The 14,574-nt window shown below is 37.4% G+C and overlaps 1 protein-coding gene across 2 annotated transcripts in view; it reads right to left on the reverse strand.

The window, feature by feature from the left end:
• Positions 1-14,574, reverse strand: part of Pex23 (tectonin beta-propeller repeat-containing peroxin 23) — a 693,418-nt gene that overhangs the window by 272,923 nt on the left and 405,921 nt on the right. The window lies entirely within an intron of this gene.

Below are 14,574 nucleotides of genomic sequence, written 5' to 3' on the forward strand. Positions count from 1 at the left end.
GTATATAAGTAAATGTCACTTATGCAGAATATATACGCAAAATACTTGGTCATGTGCATCACATGTTCTAGGCAATTATTTAAGAATGTGCTGGTCAGCAATTGTCAAAAGCGTTGATCACAATATGAAAAACAAAGGATCTTTCAGAGTTTAATAAAGTGCTTATTGTGGGTGTCTATTTGGGTGGAGCCACGATTTTGAAAACAGCAGAAATGACTGGTTTCTCAAAAGATGAAATATCCTGAGTGTTTAATCAGTGGAAAAATAAACAACACTGCTTGTCTAAGAGGTGTAACTGTGCTCCTAAAACAGTCTATCAGAATGAGATTGCCTACATCTGAGAATGCTTATACAAACAATCAGAACTTCCTGTGTGCAACAACTGACCAAAGCATTTAATAAAGGCTGTTCCCAATTCATATCTCGCTGAACTATGCACAGAGAATTGAAGAGGTTAAGTATTGGAAGTTGCTTAAAGGAGACACAACACAGTATTGAATAAAAGTTTTGAATTCAGTGGCTGGAATGTGTACGATGTGGACCTTTACATCCTGGAATGGAAATCCTGACTTATCTTTATGCATAAAAATTAATGAATGCATTATACAATGAGGAAAGACCAGGGACTATTATGACAGACTTCATCTGTAAGAGCTACAAAGATAATTTAATTAGTTCATCAATGTCCAAAGAGGTCGAAGTAACTGTAGAACCATCATTAGAAAACAAATGCCGTGACTGAAGAGAATCAGAACAGAAAAGAGCAAAGAAAATTAGAAGAGCATGAATTTAAATTCAGATTGCAACCGAGCTCTGCAGTTACCCTTTCCCACATCTGCTGTCTAGACAAACAAATAAATCCCCAGATGACAGCATAATAAGGAAAATTTCAATCAACAACCAAGCCTTAACAATTATGTCAGACATACTAAATGCCTTCCACATTCACTATCAATGAACTTTAACAAAATAAACACAACGAGTGACCCACTCATATCCTTCAAAAAATACCATTCTGTGCTTCAAGACAGACCTGTGACACCTCAAGAAATCAAATCACAGTAGTTTTCATACAAAAACAAGGCTGTCTTGACAGAGAAGAATATAATTACACCATACCTTGGAAATTTTTAACAAATTGGACTGGAATTTCCAGATCAATTAGCTGAAGGCTACATAATCTACATTCTAAAGAAAGATAAAACTTTACAACTATACCAAGCTGGAAACCTATATCCCCAAACTAATAAGATATTCATTATTATTATTATATGGGTACCTCAATGGAGTACAAAGACTCATCGTGGGAGACCCAATCTAACTAAAAATTCTATCATACCTCTACTTGAACCGATTAACAGACAAAGCACTCACAACTGACTCTGACAACTCGTTCCACTCATTCACAACTCTCGAGTAAAAAATCGTTCTCACAGTCCTACTAACCATACCTTTATTTAACTTCCAGGGATGACTCCTTGTTCTGGTCCCTCTAGCTAAGTGCTGAAACATTTTCCCTGCATCTATCCTATAAAGCCCTTCAAGCAACTTAAATGTTTCTATCATATCCCCTCTTTTTCTCCTATCAAACAACTTCTACGGTCCACACACACTTTCAATCTATCCTCATAGGGAACATTCCACAGGCTACTCACCATCTTGGTCACTAGCCTCTAAATCCTCTCCACTGCTTCCTCATCCCCAAGAAACCAATGGGACCAAACTTGAGCACAGTAATCCAAATGTGGGTGTATCAAGGCCTTATAAAGAGGAATAACAACTTCCTTACATCTACTTGTTAATGTGTTCTTCAGTAGCTAACTAATCTAATGGGCTACCTTAGCAACCTTATCAATATGCCCTCTAAACTTTAACTCTTTGTCTACCACCACCCCTAAATCTCTAGTTTCATCTATTTCATGGAGTACAGTGCCATCAATGTGACACACGGTTTTTAATCCATTTATTCCAAAATGCATAGCTTTACATTTCTTGACATTAAACTGACACCCATTAACTTTTGCTCATGCAATCAGCCTATATAAATTGCCCTGCAAGCTCTCCATATCACCTTGATTAACTATTACTCTACCTAATTTCGCATCATCAGCAAACAAGTGAATATTTCCTTTCAGGTTATTTCCTATATTATTTATATACAAATTAAGCAGCATGGTCCAAGTACTGAACCTTGTGACACACCACTAGTCACCTGTTTTTGCCTCGACTCTGCCATTCCATATACCACTTTTTGATATATGTCCAGCAGTCCCTATCTTATCCACTTAACCAGTGTCATATCCATCCCCATTTGTTCTAATTTGTGAAACAGCATTTCATGTGGTAATCTGCCATATGCCTTTGCAAAATCCAGCAAAATCATCATGTAGCCATTTCCCTTATCCAACTGAGCTGTTACTCTATTATAAAAAGTTAGTAAATTACTAAGGAATGACCGACCCTTCAAAAGCCATGTTGACCCTCATACAGTATCATATTGTTATCTACCCATTCTTGAATTCTCTTTTTGACCAATTTTCTAGTACTTTTACCTGAGATACTGATTGGTCTATAATTTGCTACTACTGTCTTAGAACCTCCCTACTACTGTCTTAGAACCTCCCTTGGAACTCTACCAGAGCTGAGACTTAAATTAAACACCCTAGTCAAAGGCATCACCACTTCTATTGCACATTCTTGCAAAACTCTAGCTGATATCCCATCTAATCCCACATCTAATGTATTTACATTGAGATTTTGCAATATCCCAAGAACCTCAAATTCATCTACCTCAGTTTGCACATTAGTGTCTGACACATAGAAAAAAAATAGTATCTTCACTAGGATGATATACCCTTGCGAAGTTGTCACTCAGTAACTCAACTATTTTATCGGCTTCTGTCTCCTCGTGACCATCATCAATCATTAAGATTAATTTTCCATAGTCATTCTTCCTCTTATTGCCACATAATGAAAGAACACTTGAGGATTTAATTGGTCTGCTCAGCTAGATTCTTACCATAATCTGATTTTGCCCTCCTTCTCATGCTCGTCACCTTTCTTGCCTCAGCCTTATATTGTTCATGAGTTTGCTGGTCACCTTTCTCTTTATATATCTTCCACAGCATTTTCTTCTTTGGCAGCTCATGCTTAATGATATTAATCATCCCAATTAACCCTCCTTACCCGTGGTAAACAATTTACAGGGGTGGTCTGAAAAATTCTCGGCAATAACTAAAAAAAAATAATTTATAATTTCAAAATTACAGACGGCTCTCAGTTTACACCTCACTTCCGTTCCTGAAAAAATGGGTGTAAACCGAATTGGCATAAAACGAACCCAATTTTAATGGGAGGTACAAAGTTATGTTCTGCGCAGTCAAAAAATATGCACATGAAGTATATGTAACATTATTATATTTAAAGCTTTGATAATACATACATATATATTTGTTAAAATAAAATTATTAATAACGAAAACAAAACAAAATTATATACAAAAAATATGATACTTCAAAAAGATATTACATATTTCTATGTTGAAGTGCCTGGTTTAGAATCAACTGCATTGATTTTCTTTTTCTAAAGAAAGAAAAAGAAAATCTATCCAGTGTTAACTGCATAGATTTTCTTTTTCTTTCTTTAGGGAGGTCAGTGTAAGGTTGAATAGATGTGATTACTCCTTTTTACGTTCGCACTCCGTTCCCAATCGTGGTCCATTTCACAGAGTTCATCAGTCAATGTCTCTATGTTTGTAAGGATAGACTGTAAATCGGCCATTTTCATATCTCTCAGAGGACCTTCTTCATTTTCTTTCTCCTTTAGATGTGGACTTAATTGTTCAGCTAATTCTTTTAAGTCTTCATTGGAAATCAGTTTATCATGGCTCTCTAAGACTTCCGTCACATCTTCAGCTGTAATATCGTCCAATCCTACCTCTCGCGCAACCTTGACAATGTCTTCAATAACATTCTCCTCTTGCTCTAATTCCTTGAAGTCATGCATAAATGCTGGAAGAAGTTTTCACCATGTTCCTTTTAAACACTTTGCTGACACTTCATTCCAAGCTGCCTTGATGTTGTTAATGCCCTTCAAAATATCGAATGACTGCCAATAGTCTTTAATACTTTTTCCTGAAGTGTCCAAGACTCTTATCATTTCCATAAATGTTATACAGAGGTAACAGGCTTCGAAGAGTGATATAATCCCCTGATCCATCGGTTGCAAAAGCGATGTTGTGTTTGGGGGCATGTAAATAACCTTGACATCCGGTGTTCTTACATCAGCAAGGTTTTGAGGATGTCCAGGGGCATTATCCAAGAGAAGCAATGCCTTGGCTGGCAAATCATTTTCTTTACAGAAGCGAAGCATGGTAGGACAAAAACAATTTGTGTATCAATCTATAAAAATGTCTTGTGTAACCCAAGCTGAATTGTTCCATTTCTAATAGACTGGCAACATGGCTTTTAGACCCTTGAAGGCACATGGTATCTGTGAATGGTACACTGACATTGGTTTAAACTTCAAAAATCAGGAGACATCTGCACCCAACAAAAGCGTGCCTATCTTTTGCAGTTTTAAAACTTGGAGCGGAACGTTTTTCGCAGGAAATGAAGGTGCATGATGGCAATTTTTTCCAGTAGAGCCCAGTCTCATCAACATTAAAAATGGGATCAGGAGGATAACTTCTTTGTTCTACACAGTCTTGAAATTCATTAAGAAAAGTAGCCTCTGCAGCAACATCTGCACTTGCTGCCTCACCACATAATTTGACACTATGGCACTTACTTCAAGACTTAAATCTCATGAACCAACCTTTGCTTCCTAAAAATGTTTCTTCGCTTCCATCTGTCTTTTTAAGTTCCTCAAAAATTGTTTTTAGCTTTCTCCGTTATAACAGCCTGCATCAGAGGAATGTTTTTCTGATTCAAGTCATCCACCCATAATGATAATAATTTTTTTCATAAAAAAATGGAAAAATTATTTACCATTGCTAAAAATTACATGTTTTGCATTTAGTACTGCCGTAGATTGTTGCACAGACTATTTTATTCTATCTGCATTTTTTGTAATTGTAGTAACAGTTGATGGAGGCAAGTTCATACTTCTACCGTTAGTACGTGTCTGTCCATCTTCAATTCTTCGAATCACCTCCATCTTCTTTTCAAGTGTGATTGATTTCCGTGTCTTCTTAACACCAAGTTCTGCTAACTTTTCTGCACTGCTTTTATCAAACATGGTATGTAATTACGTACTTGATCAATTTAAATACATATGTATGTAAAATAAATTAAACAGAACAATTAGGTAGATTCAACAGTAAAACTGGGTCGGATACATATGCGTTGTAGTAGCTCGGTAAACACTCAAACACTAAAGTGCCTGCTAGCATCGTTTCTCAGTCAGACACTCTTTCTTACTGTAGTGTCTTCAACATAATCTCCCTTAAGACTAATACATTTATTCCAGTGATGCTCCAGCACGTTATCCCATCCCTGTAGTGGTTCTCAGTAAGATCTGCAAAATACCCCTCTACAGCTGCAATCACCTCGTGATTCGAAGAAAAACGCTGACAAGCGAGGATGAGCTTTAGTTTTGGGAAGAGATAGAAGTCAGAGGGAGCCAAATCTGAGGAAATAGGGTGGATGTTCCAACAATTTATAGTGCAGATCCCTTAATTTTCCCATTGCCAAAACACCTTTGTGGGCAGATGCATTGTCCTGATGACAGATGCCTAGTCTGGTTAAAAGATTGGAAAATATTCTCTGGTTATTGTTTTACCCTTTTCAAGATAATTAATAAACAAAATGCTTTTAGCATCCCAAATCACCAACGTCATGACCTTTCCTGCTGATGGAACTGACTTTGTCTTCTTTGGCATTGAACAACCGGCTTCCATCCACTGTTTTGACTTCTGTTTGGATTCTAGTGTGTAATGGTGAATTCAAGTCTCATCCATAGTAATAAATCGACATACAAAATCAATTTTATTCTTGTTAAAATGCTCCAATCATTGTTCAGAGATTTTTATGTGAGTACGTTTTTGATATCAGCGTGGCACCAATCTTGCGCAAAGCTGTTTCATTTGCAATTCTTCATGCAAAATATATCCTACACGTTCTTTTGAAATGCCTGTAGTCTAAGCAATTAGACACACTTCGATTCACCGGTCATCCAATACCATATTGTGCACTGATCAATGATTTCAAACGTTGTTACTGTTACGTCTTCGTACTAGCCCTGTTATTATTAGTTATATTATTTACTTATCTTACTTATTCCCAGCTATTCCGTTGCCGACAAATTTATATTCTTTTAAGTCGACTGCGCCAGCCGGCAACTGAATTCTGACACAATTTAAAACTACTGAAAAACAATATAGGAATCAAGTGGTTTACAGTCGTGGTCCCCCTTTCTTAATTGCTAATGGATTCCCCTATTACTTATGCATGGTCTGAAATTTAACAAGTGGTAACTCAATTCTCAGAACAATGACAGACTCATGAGGTTTGAATTATAGAAATACATTTCTTTGGACAAATACATATATACACTTTAGTTAGAAATTCCAATTCTAAAGAGCCTGAACTCCCCCCCCCCTTTCTTAAGTTAATGTATCCAAAAGGTTTACTCTAAAATCTTATACTAGCAATCTCATACTCTTCTTTGTGTAACTACGTTCAGGCTCGGTTAATTCTTACAGAGTTGCTCCGTTCCCATATATAGGAATAACACATATACATAGATACATTCTACAATCCTAGTATGGAGCATATCAGAGGTTCTCCGTCTTGCAAATTTCAAATGGGCCAATATTCTCTCTTATGCTCGGGCTTTATCCTCCCCCAAAATTCAGTTAATATTCAAATTTAAGTTTAGCACAATGATATAAATGTTTCTTCCAACATAAACAGTTCGAAATCTTGGTTCCCAGCTCAGCTTAAGCTTAGGGTGTCACTTGCTCTTTAGACGTAGACAGAAATGTCCAAAAGAAACAGTTCTTTAGATACAAAATGGAAGTTGACTATATGGAGCTCCTATACCCTCTTTGGTTATTATTCAATTTTAATACGAAAACTTGCACCTTACTGTTCTTGCTTTTCTGGTAGTTGTTGGGACTTCCTTAATTAGACTTCCGGGTTTCCTCACCATATATTTCTTATGGTGTCTGCGACATACTTCTATTCTTTTCGAAAAGATCACCTCTTCGCTGACTTATACGTTGGCATGACTAGCCAATGGCTCTTTTCTGGAACTCTAGCCGCATTCCTCAGTTATGGCTATGGTCAACATGGCACGCACAGCAACGGGAGAATGTTGCTGGGTACAGCAGCAAGCTTCACAGCTATCCAGCACTTGGATCAGGAACCAAGAACAGAAAATTAAGAGAGCGACTGAATTACATGCCGAAACCTATATAGTCAATGTGAGCACCCTCTCTCTTGGTGACTACGTCATGCACACAGCGGCGGCTGATTGGTCACCGCAACTCCGAACTGTTTTTTACATGGCTCAATACATATATCATCTTATATACATCTTTCAGCATTTATACAAATTTTTCCTTTGTTAAATAATCCACAAACATTATCTATTTAAGTTATGGGTTTCTCAAAATTCACTTAATATCTACTAGAAAAATGGTTAGACAGTTCTGAATTACCTAGATGCATATTTTCTTCTGGAGGCATAAGCATGTCCATATCCATGGTTTTTAACGTTATCTTATGTTGGGTCGGAAATAGGATGACTCATTAAAAGTGAATTGGCACTTTTTCCGACACAATATTACACTTTTTGGACGTCCTTCACGTGGATCATCTTAAGGCTGGCACGGCCACATTTAAACTTGGCAGTTCATTTCTTAATTCAACATTGAATGAATTTCTTTTGGCATTAAACCTTCTTTTACAAAGAATTTTATAACCGCACGATACTCAATTTCATCCAGTTCAAGGGATACGACAACACTTTTGCTTCACACAGCCGTATTAAAAAAAACTACTCGATAGAATGACTTGCAATTTCACATGGATCTTATTTTTAGAGGGACCTGTGGCATAGTATAATTATTAAAAACAACATGTAGGTCCAGTAATAACTTTAAGGTAGATATTTCATACTAAAAATAATAGTACATCTTCATTGTTACAAACAGATAGGAATAGAATACAAGTAACGAATATTCGGTGGATCACCTATTAAAATACATTGTTGTCGCGAGCTAGGAAATGAAAGAAATTAATAAATAATTAATATTTAAGATAATTAGTTTTTTTAATGATTACATAAAATAAAAGTCTTTATTTAATGATTTTTAATAATTGCATAAAATAAAAATAAAATAAAATGTATTTTAATAGGTGATCCACCGAATATTCGTTACTTGTATTCTATTCCTATCTGTTTGTAACACTGAAGATGTGCTATTATTTTTAGTATGAAATATCTACCTTATTTATTAATTAAAGTTATTACTGTGGACTTACGTGTTGTTTTTAATAATTTCACATGGATGCTTATGACAGATGTACCAACTTAGAAAAAAAAAATCTTGCTGATAGTGTTGCCATTTATGATCTAGACCGAGAACTTTTCAGACCACAAATGTAATACTGCTTCCTCTAAATGACCCTTAACAATATCCCATGCACTACTAACATCCTTACCCTGCAGTGTTTTATGCCATTGTACAGACTTAAGCATCTTCCTAAGCATGTCATAATCACCTGCCTTGTAGTTCCACAAACACCTCTTCTTGATAAAATATTCCTCATGTTTTACAATTTCCCACGTGAAGACCGCATGGTTACTTTCACCAATTGGAGGCAATGTTGTCAACTTGGTTATGGATAGCTCTTCTGATGCTATGAGGTCCAATATTCTCCTACTCCTATCCCTTCCCCCTCCATCACATGCTGCCTTAAGTAATTATCTCTCAGCAGGTGTATAAATTCTATTTCCTTTCTGTCATGTGATCTTTCTTCCTTCCAGTCAGGTAAAATCTATCTAACAGATAAGCTTAGTTGAAGGTTATTCATGACTTATTTTTAACGGTATTAACAACATCAAAATTTTTGACAAAGAGATGTTTTATTTACTGCTTATATTTCATTGAATTTCAACCCAGCATCATCAGAGAACAACACACTTGTACACTGAGTGAGTGAAACAATACAATTGTAATGGAAAAAGATCTAAAGTCCTATTTTTTTGGTGCCCTCTAACAAAAAAAAAAAAAAAAAAAAAAAAAAAAAAAAAAAAAACCAGCTATGCAGGAGTTTTTCTTAGGATAACAGTCTCTGAAATTTTTGGCAAATTAATGCAACCATATTTGTTAAGGTTGGGAGAATTCTTCAAAGCCATTGCTGACTCAAAAAATAATCTTTCAGATCTGTAACGACTCCTAAACAATTCTTCATTTTCTTCCATCTGATCGTGTAGTCTGCCAGTCCTGACTTACCATAGTAATAATAGCGAATGTATTTTTCATGTTCTTCCAGGCGGATGTTAACTGATCTTCCTGTTTGCCCATAATATGCCAAGTCTCAGGGTGAAGTTTATCCTTAGGCGAGCGGATCAGAGTTGCTAGTTTGACATGAGGTTTGAAAGTGGTGCGAAGGCCATGTTTCATCAATACTTTGGCTATCTTTTTTGATGTACCTCTGACATAGGGAAGAGAAATGGTCATGTTGTGTTCTTGTGTATTAGAGGAGAGCAGAATAATAGGACTATGTAGTATTTTATTTATCTTGTAGGGATTATAGCTGTTGGCCAAGAACGTATGGCGCAGATATTTGAGTTCTGTGGTCAGAGCTGCATCGTTAGAACGAATGGCTCTGGTTCTGTGTGTAAGTGTTTTTAAAATGCCACACTGTTGGACTGGATGATGATGTGATTGTTTATGTAGGTATCTTCCTGTGTGTGTATGCTTTCTGTAAATGGAAAAAGATAGTGATCCATTTGAAAGGTGGGTGACTAATGTGTCAAGACATGGTAAATAGTTATTCGATTTTTTTTTCTAGTGTGAAGTGGATTTTGGGGTGTTGGCTGTTTAGGTAGGTGACAAAAGCATCCAAGGTGTTTTGTCCATGGGGTCAGATGGCAAACACATCATCTATATAGCGTAACCACACTAGTGGCTTATATGTAGCTGTGGTAAGTACTTTGTTTACAAAGTGTTCCATGTAAAAATTTGTTAACGGGGGGGGGGGGGGTATCCTAAGAAAAACTCCTGCATAGCTGTTTTTTTTTTTTTTTTTCATTAGAGGGTGCCAAAAAAAATAGGACTTTAGATCTTTTGTACATTACAATGGTATTGTTTCACTCACTCACTGTCACGTGTACAAGTGTGTTGTTCTCTGATCATGCCGAGTTCAAATTCAGCAAATTATAAACAGTAAATAAAACGTCTCTTTGTCAAAGATTTCAGTGTTGTTAATACCATTAAAAAGTAAGTCATGAATAACAGGTCAAATGTAGCTCACCTCCTCATGGTGCACCCTGGATAATGCTAAATGAACTAGAGAGATCATGGCAGCCGCCAGTCTATCCATGGATCTCCTGGCTACTAACTACATGCAGCAATCAGAAATGAACAGTCCTTACAAGAACCAACTGACGAGAAATCTCAGAATCAGCAAATAAAAATGCGAATACAGGTGTCTCTTGCTTTATGCAATTAATTGGTTCTATGAAATAATCATGGAACACGAAATTGCATAAAGTCAGTTCAATTTAGCATGGGTGAGATAGGAATAGGGGTTTCTTCAGAAGGATAAAAAAAACGAAAACTTTACACCTGCGAGCAAAATAAATTTGAATGAATGAATTATTTAAACTTATAAGAGCATGTGTAGCTCAGTGGATGTGGCGTTTGCACACCATGGCACTTAGCCGCACGAAGGAAGACTTCATTTTGAGGCTTAGAAAAATTTTCTCTAGTCGGCGACTAGGGGAAATTTTTCTAAGCCTTTTTTCGACCCAGTTCCCGAGTTAGTCAATCTCTGGCAGGGGCAAACAGGTTTTTTCTCCCGGAAAATCGGGTTTTTCGTCTTGTAAACTCAAGAAAATCGACCATAGAACCCACATTATTTCAGACATTAAATATGAGTGTTAGGGTTACGGACCATGAGATGGCGGCACTTGTTGAGCCGTCACTCTTCACTGCATGCTGCTTAATCATTGATGCCCTTGGGCCAGCTATCTCTAATTGGGTACCAGTGGAGATTGAACTGCCCACTCAGTCTCCAAAAGTTAGATAGGGCTAAAAATGGCCTCGCCTACTCCTTATGGGAATAGGGAGTAGGTGAGGATGGGAATAAATATATGGGAATAAAAAGGCATTAGCTGATTTTTTTTTTTTGATAAAAAAAATATGCAAATTTCGTCGTTTCATCAAGATTGAACATTTGCTGAGGCAAATAACCATGTTCTACACTTAGAAATTTTGCTCTAAAGTTCTCAGCAGCAACAACATCAGCTGCTGCAGCCTTGCCAGTCAGCTTGAGATTATGGAATCAATGTCGCACCCTGAAACTTTCAAACCACCCAGCACTTGGAGCAAAAGATTTATCCTGGATAATCAAGGTGGATAACGGAACAGCACTTTGATTTTCATGCTCAATCCATTGGGCCAACATCCTTTCCAATTTTTCCATAATTTGTGCCCTTATCTGTGTTATCTTAGTTGTCAACATTCTCGTCACACTTTTACAACTTTCTTTTATTTTCTCTGCTTGATTTGTTATTGTTCTTAAAGTTGATTCTGAAATTTCTGTAGCTCTGACTATGTCGAATGTGCACTCATTACATTCATACCTCTTTATAACTTCTAAGTTTTCCTCCAGCTTTTCTCTGTTTTTAGTCTTGGAAGTATTTTGATCACAATTACCTCTTTTTTCCATAATGTCTGCATTGCAGAAGACTCCAACAATGAAGCTTACTAGTTCTACACCTTCTGTGAGACTGACATGCAGCACGATGCCACCTTGTCAAAGCAGTGTGTGCACAAAGTCACATGACCATGCACAGGGTGACTGCAAAATTGCTACCAGTTGCAATTTTTTAAGTTAACTTTTTAAAATCGTGTTATAGCGAAAACGCATAAAGTGAGATTGCATACAACAAGGGATACCTGTACCTTTCAAAATTCCTTCTTGACCAAAATATAGACACTGTACCATTCCGCCAGGAAACACATGCTGCCACTGAAGATTTGTACAGAAGAGGGAGAATATATGGCTACCAGCTCGCAGGAGCAACCTACTATCATGCATATGGCATAGCGACATATGTCCGTAACAACATCGTGCAAATCGAACTTGTTACTGCATCAAGTGATGATGATGTTAATCTGGTCGTTACGAAGTTGGGCAAACTGATGCTTGTTAATGTCTACAAGCGACCAAACGTTCAATGGCATCAACAAGTCTTCCCCCTTTTGAATCACCCAACAATATACACAGGAGATTTCAATAGCCACCACAAGTTAGGGGGTTACACCCAGAATGATGAATGCGGTATAGCCCTCACTGACTGGGCTGAGGCCTTCAATATCCACTTGATCTTTGACGCTAAAGACATGGCACCTTCAGTTCAGCAGTATGGAGAAGAGACCATAATCCTGACCTCTGTTTCATCACCTCTAATAACATGAATCTCTACCTACTGAAAGAATAGTTCTCAGTGACTTTCCTCACAGCCAACACTGGCCGGTTCTCCTTGATGTAGGCATAAAAATACCTCTTGTCCAATCAATTCCCCGCCCGAAATGGAATTTCAAAGAGCTGATTGAGAAAAATATGCCACTGCATTGACAAGTGTGTTCGATTCATATCTCCTGTATCCAATAACTACAACCGACTTGTAGGAGCTGTCATCGCTATAGCTAAAAACCATATCCCTAGGAGCTATAGAAAGGAGTATATCCCCGGATGGAACAAACTGAGTGAATAACTTTATGAGAAATTTCTGGAGAGTGGTGATTTGGAAATCTCAAACAATCTCCTTCACTAATTGGATGCTGCAAGACAACAACACTGGACTAAAACAATTGAGAGACTGGACCTTAGGCAATCCAGTAGGAAGGCTTGGCGTGTGTTACGGAAGCTAGGAGGCGCTACAATGGTGACTACTAAATAGACAGATGTTATACCAAACCAAATTGGTAATCATATTATTAAAATCTCGAGATGCCATTGTGACAGAAATTATACCATCGAAGTTAAAAGAGAAGCCAGAGAATTAAAGGGAAAACTACAAGATCAATCAGAATATGCAAGACCTTTCAGCGATGAGGAAATCAACAATGCACCAGCCGACATAAATACAGGAAAGGCCCCAGGGTTCGACAGAGTTCACCAGGAATTTTTTGTTCATGCTGGCAAAAACACCAAAAAATGGCTCACCCGTTCCTTCTCAGAAATAATGAACATAGGCGTGTTACTTAAAGACTTTAAGACAGCTAAGATAATAGCTCTTTCTAAACCTGGAAAATCAACTGACGATCCACAAAACTATTGACTAATCACATTACTAAGCTGCACATATAAGCTAATGGAAAGACTATTGTATAACCGCATAAGCAACACCATCTTTGAATGTGTTCCGAATGAACAGGCAGGCTTTAGGCCTAATTGTAGTTGTTATGACCAGGTTCTAGAGCTGACGTCATAAATAGAAGCGGGCTTTCAATGAAATCTAAAAACTTCTGCAGTTTTTCTTGATCTAACTGCTGCATATGACACTGTTTGGAGAGAGGGCATGCTGTATAAATTAATGAAAGTACTGCCGTGTTGAAAAATAATACAACTTGTTGGAATTACCGTGCTGGCAAGTATGACAAGCTTAGGAGATTGCTTGGATCAGTGACATGGCATGTACAACTGCAAGGGCTGGACGTCGATAGAGCATGGGAAGTAGTCAAGGAGCATTTACAGGAGGTAATGGCTGATTGTATACCTAGGGTCCGAATAGTAAAACAAGTAGGGGTTAAATGGATGAATAACACCATTAAGCTTGAGCTGCAAAAAAAGAAACAACTGTGGAGGGAATTTAAAGAAAGGGGTGACCTGCAGGCACACGAACAGTATAAAGTGCAGGCCAGAAGGGTAACGAGTGTGTGGTAAAATAAAAACAGCAAAAGCCGATTATGAAAGGAAACAAGCTATGCAAGCAAAAGAGAATCCCAAACAGTTCTTTCAATATGCTGCAAGCAAGAAAAAAACTGTACATGGCAAAATGATTTTAAGGAATGACGATGGTAAGGAGGTCACTGAACCAGTCGATATAGTGGAATTACTGAGCGTGCACTTTGCAAAAGTATATCATCCAGGTGGTGACATTGAAAAAATGAAGGATTCATTCATCACAATTCCCTATACGGGAATTGTGATGAATGAATTGGAAGTGAATAGTCTATTACAGAACCTTAATGTGAATACATCTGTGGGATTGGATGGTATACTGGCACGGGTCTTGCGTGAAGCGGCTAAGGAATTATCAGTGCCCTTGACTATGTTGTTTAATCTGAGTCTCGGGTCTGGTTTAGTCCCGAAGGCATGGAAAGAGGGG

The sequence above is a fragment of the Typopeltis vanoorti genome, chromosome 9 (genome assembly GCF_054136105.1).
Source record: "Typopeltis vanoorti isolate ZY-2024b chromosome 9, IOZ_Tvanoo_1.0, whole genome shotgun sequence".
NCBI classification, from domain to species: Eukaryota; Metazoa; Arthropoda; class Arachnida; order Uropygi; family Thelyphonidae; genus Typopeltis; species Typopeltis vanoorti.